Source organism: Schistocerca americana, chromosome X (assembly GCF_021461395.2).
Source record: "Schistocerca americana isolate TAMUIC-IGC-003095 chromosome X, iqSchAmer2.1, whole genome shotgun sequence".
Lineage (NCBI taxonomy): Eukaryota > Metazoa > Arthropoda > Insecta > Orthoptera > Acrididae > Schistocerca > Schistocerca americana.
The window spans coordinates 232002870-232017782 of NC_060130.1; positions in this window are offsets into that span (position 1 = coordinate 232002870).

Sequence of the window (14913 nt, forward strand, 5' to 3'; positions counted from 1 at the left end):
GGCGGAACTATAGGCCTTATGGAAAAAGGGTGACCCGGTAGAGTCACGCAATTTGACTCTTAGTCTGATCACGAGGTGTGGCCATTAATTGCACGGATTGATCGGGTAGGCTAACGTGAGGATCAATGAACTATACTTGACGGGATGATGTGTTTGGAACATCTTAGGTGATTAGAAAGTTAGTAGACAGGAATACAATTAAATACTTAGCTTTAATTCAGCTTCAGCGGTGAACGTCGATCTTGACTTTGTACAATAATATTTACAAGTGCAGTTACAGACTGAATTGCTAATACTTCTTTACAATTCTGATTGCTTCACAGATATAGATCAACTGTCAATGCAGAAACTCTGCCAGCCGGTGTGGCCGGTGTGGCCGAGCGGTTCTAGGCGCTCCAGTCTGGAACCGCGCGACCGCTACGGTCGCAGGTACGAACAGTGCCTCGTTCATCGATATGTGTGATGTCCTTAAGTTAGTTAGGTTTCAGTAGTTCTAAGTTCTAGGGGACTGATGACCTCAGATGTTAAGTCCCATAGTGCTCAGAGCCATTTGAACCATTTGGCCATAAACTTTATGTGGCGCCTGGCTAGGTCGTAGCTACTGACTTAGGTGAAGGCTATGCTAACTAGCGTCTTTGCAATTGACATTTCTGAAGCTATAATAAGTGAACCATTCCAATTAAAGTCGACTGTAGAACTGGCCAGTGAGCTAGCTTGTCTCGTAAGACCAGCCGAGTGGAGGCGCTCGGTCTGCTAGCGTTGACAGTGGCGACTCGCGGGTCCGATGTGTACTGACGGACCGCGGCCGATTTGAGGCCTACAGCATAGAAAGTGCCTTGCGGTGACACCACAGTAAGAGTTTGGGGTCAGCCAAGAATCATAAAAGGTCTTGTGGCCTAGGGAGCCATTTTCTACAACAGCTGTCCCCTTCATCATGACCAGCTTTATGAATCGTCTGTATGTGGATGATGTGCCAGATCCAGCTGTTATGTCTTTAGTTCAGGAGCACGCCTGTGAGCTTTCCGCAGCGGTATAACAAACGCGCCTCCATGTGCCCACCGTCCACCAACACTTGCTTACAACGACGGTCTTAATGGCCGCCACATTAGTTAAAACCCATCTGCGAACATGTTCTATGAATAGAATGTCCTCAATAAACTGCTATCCAGACCTAAATGAGTTAGACATGGACAAGGACCAAAAAATGTCGCATGGATAAGAGCCATAAATGCGTTTCAAGGGAGGTACAGTCACTAGTCATTGAGGGAGCTCTAACGATGTCACACACATGTATTACCTCTTGTGATACACGTTTCTGGTAGAATCCGTCGACGTTATAACACTTGCACAAACACGGCATGCCCATTTATAAAGTACCTGCTTGATATAGAGGTACTTCTTTGATCAGAAACATCCATCGATATGTCCTTAACAGAAAACATTTGGTATCATTTCGTACATCAGCTCCACACCACTTCCAGTATCGAAGGAAGTAAAGTCCAGTTTCAACAGTTGTAAATAAGTTTGCTGTATGAAATGAACTTTATTAAAAGGGTAAATCGACAGTTTCTTGCTCAGAGGTTGCTCTGCTTGATTTTGTCTTATCAGAGTGACCGATATGAGAGAGGTCGAGGCCGGACATTGGGCTCCAGTTCTTTGTCTGCCACTGCCAGCCATCACTACTCTGAACTCCACGTCGATAGCATGCAGATGAATCACACTGTGATTGCTGCAATCCTCCTTAGTCGCTGTTGCTTATGTTATTGAATTCCCATATGCTCTGATGCTCATCAGACGGAGACAAATTCTTGTTCTTGTTGTTAATGCCAAGGAAGTCTTTTATATTATACGATAAAGGAATTTAAGCAATTAGCAAATTTATTGCTGTAATGACACCTTCTCTCTTCCAGTACCTTCAGGACTGTACAAACTTGTGAAGTAAATAACAAATACTGATAAACAGAGCGGATCTAGAAGACAGAACCTGGCAAAATTACTTACAGTCAAACGTGGCATGTTGATTTGAACCTCCAGTAAGTATTACAGTAAATTTGTGGCCTTTATCAGGAATAATCTTAAGTGAGGACTCAACATCTACATGGCAACAGCCTTGCCGCAGTGAATACACCCGTTCCCGTCAGATTACCAGCACTTGGACGGGTAACCATCCGGGCTGCCATGCGATATTGCGATTTTACGGGGTGCACTCAGCCTCGTGATGCCAATTGAGGAGCTACTTGACCGAATAGTAGCGGCTCCGGTCAAAGAAAACCATCATAATGACTGGGAGAGAGATGTACTGACTACACGCCCCTCCTATCCACGTCCTCAAGTGTGGATGACATGGCGGTCGGATGGTCCCGAGGGGCCACTTGTGGCCTGAAGACGAAGTGGTTTAATATTTACTTGCAGAATGCCCCCCTTTTTATACTGTATCAATGTATTCCATCCTTGGCGTAAACCATGTGATAAACGAGACATTCCTTTTTATAATGGAAGTTTTCATACCTTAGACTAACGGATTCTATGGTAGCTCTTACTTATTTGATTATAAAAGTGTCAAATGGAGCTTTTTGGTCAAATTTTAATAAGTTTGTTTTACTACTATTGATTATAAATTATTTACATTTACCACATGTTTTCACACTCTATCCCCTTTTTGGGCTCCTTCCACGAGTGTGGCATGCTGTGCCTTCCCTAGGGTGGTCAGTGCCATTTGGCTATAACCTTTCATACAGATTGCGTATCCCTTTCTTGTTGATTAAACAGATATGTGAGATCTTAGTGCCGCTAGGAGCGCTAATATTTAGTACTCTGTGAATGACAATTTTGTTGTTTAATGTATGTTTTTACGTGAGAAATGTCAAAATCTTGTTATCTTTACATAATTTTGTAAGATTTGTTATGGTAAAGTTTTTGCACTTGTTAAAGATTGGAGGTGACGAAAATTTTGTTAATGTCCTATTATTTGATTTCTCTTCACACTAATGTATTGATGCACGTTTAATGATTTGTACATAGAAACATGGCATATAAATTCGAGATACACATCGTAGTGGTGCTGCTATGCTTTACTGTTTCGGATGTTAAGTATTCTAGTGTTTTTGGTCAAAATTTTAAAAGTATTGTTTCTATTGTTGACTTATACTGTTATGGGTATTAATTGTTGTATGTTTGATGATTGGAGAACACTGTAATAAATAAAAAATGTATTTCCTATATCCTCATAGTGCGCCCCCTTCACAGTGATGCCTTATGGCAGTGGAACGGGTAGACTGTCAGTTATCTATACCCTCTGTAATTGTTCACTTGTAATTTGTTATACGCACATGTTTGTAAACTTGACATGTTTCTTATGTTGTGGGAAATACTATTTTGACTGTCTGGTACGTGTGTGTTAAAACGATACGCTCCGTATTTTTGACGTTCGTTTAATAATTTGGTAACAGCTATATTGTTCATTATTGTAATTTTGTTTTTCTGTCCTGTAGAATGATTTGATGATGGGTCCCACCCTGAAACTAGTCATCAAGTAAACAAAAATGAAGTTTAGAACTTTGGGTGTTTTTCTGTTGTACTGATTAACGTAAGTTGTTGCCCTGCAATTACGTCAGAATGCTGGAAACTGATAAACAAAACTTTTTCATGGAAGTTGACACGTTTCTTACATTATTGTACAACTTGTCCATACGGAACAAAAAACATTTTCATTGGTATAATACCAAATACACCACTTCGAAATTCTAAAGACGATCCTACATCACGTGGAAATATTGTTAAATACACTAGCACGGCAGTTTACTACGTGGGGAATCGTCGTAACCTGGGACCCACAAAGCAGTCTGTTCGTCAGGGGGCGCAGCTCACCACGAAATGAACCAGCAACAGGAAGTCGGCTATCAAGCTGGATCGACGATCGCGTCTAGCACAAAGAGCGGATTAGTGGAACAAGTGGGTATTTCCAGAGTGCGCCAGATCCTGCATTCAAAAGCGCCTGTAATCTGTGGCTGGCAGACAGGCATCAGCTTGTCCTGCATGCTCAGACCAGCATTCATCAGCAGGTAGGGAGGAATGCTGCACTGCACTGCTATTGGCTCCCTGGGTGGAATGGTGGGTGGAGAGGATGGAGGTTATATAAGCCAGCGTCTTGGTCCAGTCACTCTCACTCTGCAATTCTCAGGTTCTCAGTTTGCCTATGTGCTTGATTTTTTTTTTTTAAGAATATAATGGGCACAGTTTCCAGCGACAGAATCAGCAACAATAGCAAATAGCAGCAGCAAATACCTTCACCAGGACAGTCTGCCATGTAAGGCAATTGTTCTGATCGTTCAATGTACCTGTGAGCAGCGTAATTATAGTATCCCTTGCAGCATCTGTTTAGGTTGTAGTTGGTAGAGGCATACCTCCGTACTACCGATTTTTTGGAGCTTTTGAACAGTTGACTGTTGTATTTTTAGTGTGTGACGAATATTTATTCAGTAGCTGGTATTACAGTCCTTCTTTTATTTCTTGTTGTTGCAGCATTCACCCCTGAGGTGTTGGTCTATATAGATCGGCAGCTGGAGTCTAAGACACAATTGCAGCAACAGCCTCCACAAATAATAATCGAATCAGCACTGTAAGAACGTAAGTGGATGGGAGAACTACTGGAAAGCCCGACTGAACTGCTCAGTCCTCGGCCGCCGAGTGGAAAAGGTGATTATAATGCAACCGTCGTCTTTACAGGATTAATTATTATTATTTAGAATGTAGTTACTTGTTTACAACATATATTTTAAAAAAATTTTGCGTGTTGTAATTTTTTCGTTATTCACGTGTTACAGAGGCACCACCAGCACCACAACTGCTAGCTGTGGCACGAATGCCTAGAGTAGCATGCACCGCCATTAAAATCGTGAGAGGCGGCAGCGGAATCAGCTGTGTCCGCTGCAGCGCCAGCCGACGCACCATCATATACCCTCTGGCGTCTGTGGACGGATCAGGGACAGTTCAGTCGGAGGAGGAAGAACAGCAACGATCTTCACTCCTCAGGCCGGCGGTGGTGAAGGCTCCAAAATGTAGCAGCGGCAGCATCAACCTGGGTGCTCCAGCTGGACCTCACCACAGCCACCACCTGCTTCTCTGGCCCCGACTGTTCGCCTTCACCGGCAATGAAAACTATGGTTGCCTCAGCACATACCCTGCTCCCCAGCAGGCACTCTTCCCCAGTGCCATCATCCAATGGGTGGACACAGTCATCGGCTTCTCCTAGACATAGTTTTATTGATGAATTAATGGTATTGAACCTATGGCCTGCGGCAGTTCCTTCTCCTGCCTTTTTAGTGAGGGACATCGGGTCAGTGACACCATATGACAGTTTAGAATGCACAGGAACTCTGGATGCCTTTGGGGAACGAAACTCATCCACATGGATCAAGAATCCGACAGGATGGTACCATGACCCTGTTGGGTTTCTAAGAGCCTGCCATCCTCAAGTTTGTTAATGATCCATGGTATCCTGCCATTAAATGCAATGTGGTGCTCTGCATCGAACTGTCACAACCCTCCAAAGTTGCCTCTGGCACTGAAGAGAAAGTCTTCATTATCTTGTGCGGGATACTGGCGTGATAATGAGGAGCACATCAATCACTGAGTCATTTCGTGGAACCAGCTTGAGAGCTATACTGGCCCATTTTCCGAGATGGAAGTGGGAGGGTCAGCCGAATACTACACCTGGAAATCCATGCACATGCCAATGATCCAGTAAATGGCAGATCACACTATATCAAGCTACCTGGACATTTAGCGTCCCAGCAGGCATGTATTGAGAAAGAAATATTAAAGAGATTTCAGAGTGCACCAATTGATATGGTAGATACCTTGACGTTCATAAGTGTTATAACTTTGATGGTATCGAGTTCCCTGTCAAGACCCAGTCATACCTAAATCTGAGGTGCAGAATACTGGAATATTGGATCATATTTATGACCTGAAGAAGAAAAGCAAGACAGATGAGCAGGACAAACATCAAGCATATAATTGTCGTTTCCCTCTACTCCTAAAAATTTGTCAGCGGGTGTAAGACGGTTGTAAACATGTTCTTATTCTCCAATGAGAAAAATAAGGAGGAAGGCCATTATCATTATACACTCCTGGAAATTGAAATAAGAACACCGTGAATTCATTGTCCCAGGAAGGGGAAACTTTATTGACACATTCCTGGGGTCAGATACATCACATGATCACACTGACAGAACCACAGGCACATAGACACAGGCAACAGAGCATGCACAATGTCGGCACTAGTACAGTGTATATCCACCTTTCGCAGCAATGCAGGCTGCTATTCTCCCATGGAGACGATCGTAGAGATGCTGGATGTAGTCCTGTGGAACGGCTTGCCATGCCATTTCCACCTGGCGCCTCAGTTGGACCAGCGTTCGTGCTGGACGTGCAGACCGCGTGAGACGACGCTTCATCCAGTCCCAAACATGCTCAATGGGGGACAGATCCGGAGATCTTGCTGGCCAGGGTAGTTGACTTACACCTTCTAGAGCACGTTGGGTGGCACGGGATACATGCGGACGTGCATTGTCCTGTTGGAACAGCAAGTTCCCTTGCCGGTCTAGGAATGGTAGAACGATGGGTTCGATGACGGTTTGGATGTACCGTGCACTATTCAGTGTCCCCTCGACGATCACCAGTGGTGTACGGCCAGTGTAGGAGATCGCTCCCCACACCATGATGCCGGGTGTTGGCCCTGTGTGCCTCGGTCGTATGCAGTCCTCATTGTGGCGCTCCCCTGCACGGCGCCAAACACGCATACGACGATCATTGGCACCAAGGCAGAAGCGACTCTCATCGCCGAAGACGACACGTCTCCATTCGTCCCTCCATTCACGCCTGTCGCGACACCACTGGAGGCGGGCTGCACGATGTTGGGGCGTGAGCGGAAGACGGCCTAACGGTGTGCGGGACCGTAGCCCAGCTTCATGGAGACGGTTGCGAATGGTCCACCCGGCCTCCCGCATGCCCACTATACGCCCTCGCTCAAAGTCCGTCAACTGCACATACGGTTCACGTCCACCCTGTCGCGGCATGCTACCAGTGTTAAAGACTGCGATGGAGCTCCGTATGCCACGGCAAACTGGCTGACACTGACGGCGGCGGTGCACAAATGCTGCGCAGCTAGCGCCATTCGACGGCCAACACCGCGGTTCCTGGTGTGTCCGCTGTGCCGTGCGTGTGATCATTGCTTGTACAGCCCTCTCGCAGTGTCCGGAGCAAGTATGGTGGGTCTGACACACCGGTGTCAATGTGTTCTTTTTTCCATTTCCAGGAGTGTATTTAGATCAAACACATGTCCCGCCTTCTGTTCTGTCAATTGAGTAACCACAAGCGTGAAAGGCATATTTGCTTAAGGTGCCTCAATGCTTTTCATCAGACAAGTTATTAGCAGTGCATCTAGTAGACTGTGCCTCCTAGGACCTGTTACATGTTATTATGGCTATTGAGGAAAACGAATTCATAAAGTTTAAAAATGCTCAGTATCAGGAGTGATGACCGTCTATAGTGTATGCTAACTTTGAATGCCTCCTTGTTCATATGACCCTCTGTGAAGGTGACCCCACGAGCTCACATACCACATTTACAGAAAAACACATATATGGTTCAAATGGCTCTGAGCACTATGGGACTTAACTGCTGTGGTCATCAGTCCCCTAGAACTTAGAACTAGTTAAACCTAACTAACCTAAGGACATCACACACATCCATGCCCGAGGCAGGATTCGAACCTGCGACCGTAGCGGTCGCGCGGCTCCAGACTGTAGCGCCTAGAACTGCTAGGCCACTCCGGCCGGCACTTACCGTATGAGCAGTGAGTTATTTCGTCCTATGATTCTAGTCTTCGCGCTAAAAATCTTATGTTGGTGATAATCCTGCTGTTTGGATGCTCACAGAGCTCAAAAACCTTTTATGGGAGGTGAGAGGCTTTACAGCGACAACTTTCCATGACCAACTTGAAGGGAACTTTGAACAATAACGTGGTTTACTGTCATTTTTGTGGGCTGCCGTTAAACCGAAAAGCAAAACCTGCTCATAGGGACTATTGTCATCTTACGGTGAAGTATCGTGGTACAGCCCACAATATGTACAATTTGAAGTACTGGCAAATACCTGTTTTCATCCATAATTTAAGTTGATATGACGCTCACATTCTTGTTAAGCACTTGGCTGATTTCGGCGTGGAGAAAGATCAGGTCAGCGTCCTAACTGAAAATGTCGAGAAATACATTTCATTCTCCAAACGAATGATACCCAGAATTGAGCTCGGCTTCCTTGGCACGCTACATTTAATGCAGGCTCCACTCCAGAAACTCGTCAAAATTATACCTCGGAAGAATGTGTATATCACTTGAGCGGCATTTCCCGACTTAGATATGTTTCAATTGTGACTAGGAATGAGATTTTCTCATATGAGTATCTGGAAGTTATGGCAAAACACTGAAATAATTGCATTGTCAAGCAACCTTACTGGCGAAGCCATCACAGAAGTAGAGTATGAGCATGCCGTGAATGTCTGGCAGGGATTCAACATTTCCACTTTAGGAGAATATGCATGGCCTTACATGGATACAGGCTTGCGCTTGCCTTTCATTACGCAGTACCTGAGTTTTCTTGAGATGCAATACTCAAGAAAATGAAATGAAGCATTGAATTATTGACTGACGTCGAGACGATACTTTTCTGACTTTGTCAGTGTGTCGATAAACACGCCAAGGCGAATAACCCATAAATGGGTTGATTCAAGACACATCATGTATTTGGATGTAAATAACTTACATGGGTATGCCATGTAACAATCACTGTCGATTGGTGAGTTTCGACGTTCCCAAAGACCAATGCGAGGGGTTAGGAGGAGAAATCATGGGGGGTATGGTGGCTGATTCTGATATAGGCTCTGTGGTGAAGGCAGAACTCACATACCCTATTAGTTTCTATGATGCATATGACGATTTACCGCTGTGTACAGAGTAACTAGTTCTGCGAGGCGGCCCGACCCCAAAACTGTTGACAACGCTGAGGAATAAGTGGAGACACATTATTCATTATCGTAATCTCCAGCAGTATCTGACCTTGGGGTGGAGTTGGTTTGAATCAGTTGGGCTATGTCTTTCAAGCAGTCCCCCTGCTTGAAGGAATATATTGATCTGGATAGCAGACAGAGAGCTTCCGCAACATGACTTTGAGAAAGATCTTTATAAATTAATGAATAACTGAATTTTCGGCAAAACAATGTAGAATATGAGGAAACAGTGAGAAATTTTGATTAGAACCATACGGGATGAACGTTGGAGTGCAAGAAAATGCATCGCCAGATCAAATTTTAAGTGGGTCACCATATTCAATAATAATTTGGGTGCTGTGGAGATGACATAGACTGTGGGTATGTGAGTATGTGCATACTAGACGTATCCAATCTCCGCATGAATGCTTTCATTATGAGTTTGCGAAAACTCATTTCACAAACCGTGAACTACTTCATACGGATACAGATAGCTGAATTTATTGCGTGAAGAACTGGAATCCATATGGAGTCATGAGGTACAATGACAATGAATTCGAAATGTCCTCAAACACGGGCAATAATCGTCATGGAATTGTTCCACAGAACAAGAAGGTTATCATCCTTTTGAAAGATGAGGCTAGTGGGTTGCCAGTTGTGGAGTTTGTACGTTGTGATCGAAAATGTATGTGTAGCGCACAATCAGAGTTAGGCTAAGGATGTGTGTCGTGTGCCATCGAGAATACTCTGTATAGAAGACTATTTCATATATAACGACGTTGCATTCATAGCGTACACAGAAGATGCAGGAATAATAGAGACATTCTCAGCAAAAATTGCATCATCGAGGTCTTTCAAGGATGTGAAGTGCGCTAAAACAAATACTCTATAAAGATCTGGTGATGTCACTGCGATTATTTGACCACACGGATACCATCTTCACCTTGAAATGGAGGGAGAAGATCTCACGGATGTGCCAAACCTTCAAGTTTTTGGTATTCAAGACCTGGAATTCTATGGGTGTCCTGTTCTCCATCGACTCAAGAAGAAGATGTGTGAAAACAGTGTTACTGTGTCTACCTATGAAAATGTAAAATTACTTTTAAGTTTGCTGCGAAGTAAATAAATTGACCTCACAACACGCTGTTCCCGCTTTGACAGTATACAGTTTTGCCCTGTGGTTTTCTTCAAGCACAGGAGAAATAATTTTAGATATGTTTGCTATATGGTTTTGGCAGTGGCCACAGTCACGTGCCTCCTGCTCTCAAAAGCTAATTTGTGTGGCACGATAGCCGTAATCCCTTGCAACCACTCTATATATTTTGTTATCTTCCATCTTTAACTTCACCTCCTTAATACCACTCTTCTTCAGAAAATCAGTAGTCATTTGTGTCATGCACATCCTTTATATGCACAATGCAGTAGGGGATACGTTTTTTTATGTAAATAACAAGAATAAAGACATATGGTAATGATTTTTTTCATTCATTCAATTCACATAGATACAATTTGATTTTTGAGAGGAAATTCAGTTCTTGACATACAATTTGACTCTCATATTTCAATGCAGAGATACTTCTATGTTGCACACTAAAACAGTAACACTGGTTGTAATAATTTTTACAATGTTCTCCAGTAGCACTGGATACGAATTTGACAATTATTTTATAAATTACGGTAAAAGCTAGCGTGGAGATACATTTTCTATTACTACAAGCAAATTCGACAGTCGCAATAGCATAGAAATGACAATTAAATCGACACCCTAGCTGCAAACATGGGTTGATATACATCATTGGGGACATGTTGTTCTTCGGGAACAGATGCTACCTTCATATAAACACCTATGGCATAGGTTGAACAGTAATTCTGATGGATTGTGTACACTTAGAAACTAATCAGTCTTGGACAGCACGCAGCAGGTTAAACCTAAAAAACCTAAAAACTATTCTATATATATATATATATATATATATATATATATATATATATATATATATATATATATATATATATATATTGTTTATTCTTTTGTTTACATTTTTAACTTTTTTACATTTTTCCTACATGGTGTGCATATATATATTTAGACATACACATACATTTTTTTTCTTTTTTCAAAATGGTTCAAATGGCTCTGAGCACTATGGGACTTAACATCTATGGTCATCAGTCCCCTAGAACTTAGAACTACTTAAACCTAACTAACCTAAGGACAGCACACAACACCCAGTCATCACGAGGCAGAGAAAATCCCTGACCCCGCCGGGAATCGAACCCAGGAACCCGGGCGTGGGAAGCGAGAACGCTACTGCACGACCACGAGCTGCGGACTTTTCTTTTTTATTCCTTTTTCCACACATAATGTGAATATATATACACATGTACATAGTTCACATAAATAAGTAATTAAATACTTATGTGACACGCACGCACATACAAAATTACTTATACTATGATAAAAGGGTCATACTACTATTCTGCAGGCACACACACACTCTCTTTCTCTCTCACTCAGTCACTCCTTCTCACTCAATCAAAGTCCCCCACCCTCTCCCTTGCTACAAGTGAGTAGTGTGAGTATGGGGGAGTTTCAGTCCCTTAATCAAAGATGAACGTCTTATCGTCATGAGGCGACAGGCGGATTTTAGACTGCAGCACAGTGTACACCTCACGTCCTCTCGATCGAATGCTAGTTTGCTGTACCGTATGAAGCAACTGCAGTGTGACACTGCGAACACTGTCTATGCTCATCATCATAGAACTCTTGAGAGTTTGCAATTATGTTCACACCTTGAAATGCCACTGTGGAATGCTATGGGTGTGTTGCAGCACCTGCTCATTTATACAGCTCGTTGCACAACACCGGTGAGGGGGCAGTAGTTAATCATGCGGTTATGTAGAAGTAGAGCATATGTTGCAGTGTGTTTTGAAAATTTGCCAAACATTCCAATTCAGTTCGCACATCTATAGGTCCACATTTAACTATCTTATTGTGTTTCGAGCAGTCTGTTACGATGATTAGCGCCACCTGCGTGAATTTCCGTTTACTGAGTAGACATCCCTCCTCTTCATAGTATGAAGCACAGAACCTCGCAATCATGTCATATGCTGTGTGTAAAGTATCACCTGGGTAGAATTCAGAGTTCAGGTAAACTCTGGAATTAGTTAACTTGCAATTATCAAATTTGGTGGAATCATCTGCTATATTCCCTCTTATAATGGTCTGAAACGCTAGCTTAATGAACCTGGGCATCTCCATCTGACAGGAGGTTTTAATAGACCACGTTTCTCTGCATGCAGTCGGTAGCACTGGGTACTTGAAAACATTCCATGAAGGGAAAGATAGCGGTAGAAATACAGTGACATTCAGAAGTGTTTAAAGCTTCAAACGCTGCTCCTCCGATACTGTGGTCTGTGGCATTTTCCTTGTTATTTTATTGATGATAAACTCGCTTTCCTATTGAGCTCCTTGAATGTATGAGTTGTTATCCGTTGCACTCTGTACCAAAATAAGTTCCTGTTTAACTTTCAGAACAACTCGCCGCAGATCCTCTAAGCACCTCATAAGCGGTTTTAAAGATATAAACGCAATAAATCTCTTGTACTCTCCCATGTTCTATCCGCTGGTTTGTCAATGAACCATCCAGCATTTTCTAAATCGTTCACATCAGAGGCAGAAGCCAAGAAATACGTTTTTAGAATGATTTTATGCCTCCATTTCGTTTACGGCCAAACTCTACCCAGTTAAGTTCATGTCGTATCTCATGAAACAGGAGCGCTAAAGCATTACGTGTAAGGTCCGATGCCACCATAGCAGAACCATCCCTTTTCGTAAATGCTCCATCAAGATATATGAAGCTGTTGCATGGGAGGGTTAGAGTCCTGTTGTTAGATGGCAATGCGAATTTAATCGTTCTTGTTAAATATGAATGATGCATACATTTTATGCAAGACGTATTCCTGGCGTATAATACTCTCGTCATATTCCACCGGGCTAGTTATATCGAACGACGTCATTGCGCGGCTTCAGGCCAACTGACTTAAGAATTCGTAGTTTTCACATGTTATCACCTTGCTTTTTTGTTGTGAGGTGCCAGGCTGCACATTGTGTACTTTGGTTGTATACCTCATGCCCATCTTGTCTTCGTTGACAATACGGTACTGCTGCGATCCCTTGACTTTCAAAGCTCGCCGTCACCGCTTCCGGGTCTCGGCAAATTCAAGGTCATTGCTGGTGAAGTTTTAGATGTAACCGTACAATGATTTACTCGCCGCGAAAATCGACAAGTGGATTGTCGTGGTCCACAATACGCAGCTCCAGATAGTCCAAACCCCGAACTGGTACTGGGAAGTATATAGCGTTAGTAGGGGTCGCAACGATTTTGGAAAATGTTTGTGGTAAGTTGTATGGGACCAAACTACTGAGGTCATCGGTCCCTAGGCTTACACACTACTTAATCTAGCTTAAACTAACTTATGCTAAGTCAACACACACACCCATGGACTCGAAACTCCGACGGGAGCAGCTGCACGAACCGTGACAAGGCGCAACGATTTTACAATCTGAAACTTCCTGACAGATTGAAACTGTATGCCGGAACGAGACTCGAACTCGGGACCTTTTCTTTTCTCGGTCATGTACTCTACCAACTGAGTTACCCAAGCACGACTCATGAACCGTCCTCACAGCTTCAATTCTGCCAGTACCTCGTCTCCTACCTTCCCAGCTACACAGAAGGAGACAAGGAACTGGCACAATTGAAGCTGTGAGGACAGGTCGTGAGTTGTACTTGGGTAGCTTAGTTGGTAGAGCACTTGACCGCGAAAGGAAAAGGTCCCCAGTTCGATCCTCGGTCAGCCACACAATTTTAATTTGTCAGGAAGTTTCGTATCAGCGCACGCTCCTCTGCAGAGGGAAAATCTCATTCTGGAAACATCCCCCAGGATGTGACTAAGCCATGTCTCCACAATATCCTTTCTTTCAGAAGTGTTAGTTCTGCAAGGTTCGCAGAACAGTTTCTGTGAAGTTTGGAAAGTAGGAGACGAGGTACTGGCAGAATTGAAGCTGTGAGGACGAGTCGTGAGTCATGCTTGGGTAGCTCAGTTGGTAGAGCACTTGCCCGCGAAAGGCAAAGGTCCCGAATTCGAGTCTCGGTGTGGCACACAGTTTTAATCTGTCAGGAAGTTTCATATCAGCGCACACTCCGTTGCAGAGTCAAAATCTCATTCTGTATTTTACACTCTGTTCCCACTGATGGGAACAATCCGTAAATTGAATCGATTTGTTGTTGACATGAGAATTCATTGCTATGTTACTCTCGATAAGGATTGTACTGACAGGGAGTAAATCCACTGACTGGTCGGATCTGCAGAATTTATGAGGATCCTTCTTCAAAACCTGTCCTTTTGGGAAACCCAGTAACCGTCGTTTTCATCATTTCTGGTTAAAGTCAATCGTTGCAATCGTTGTCTTTATTTCAGATTAAAGTGCATTGATGTTTGATCGAAGCGCAATCCCTTTTCCAGATCGTTTCAAAACTTTGTTTAAATCGTCAATATTGTATGCACCAGGTTCTGTTTCCACAATTTGTTTTCCACAATTAATTTCCAGATGAAGTTTATTGATAGCCTCTGTTATATTCGGATTGCTGTTGTAAGTCTCCAGTCCAATCAGCGCAATACTCCTCTCCCCGTTGCTGAAATCGAACGCTAGGAAGTAATTCACGGGTAATACTGACGATCGTCTTTTTAAAGTAAGATTATAGGATACTGCATCTGAACCTCGACTGTCGGGCGGATGCTTAATGCGTCTCCGTATGTATACGCTTCTTCGTAAATGTTAGGAGAAATGTGATGGACAGATA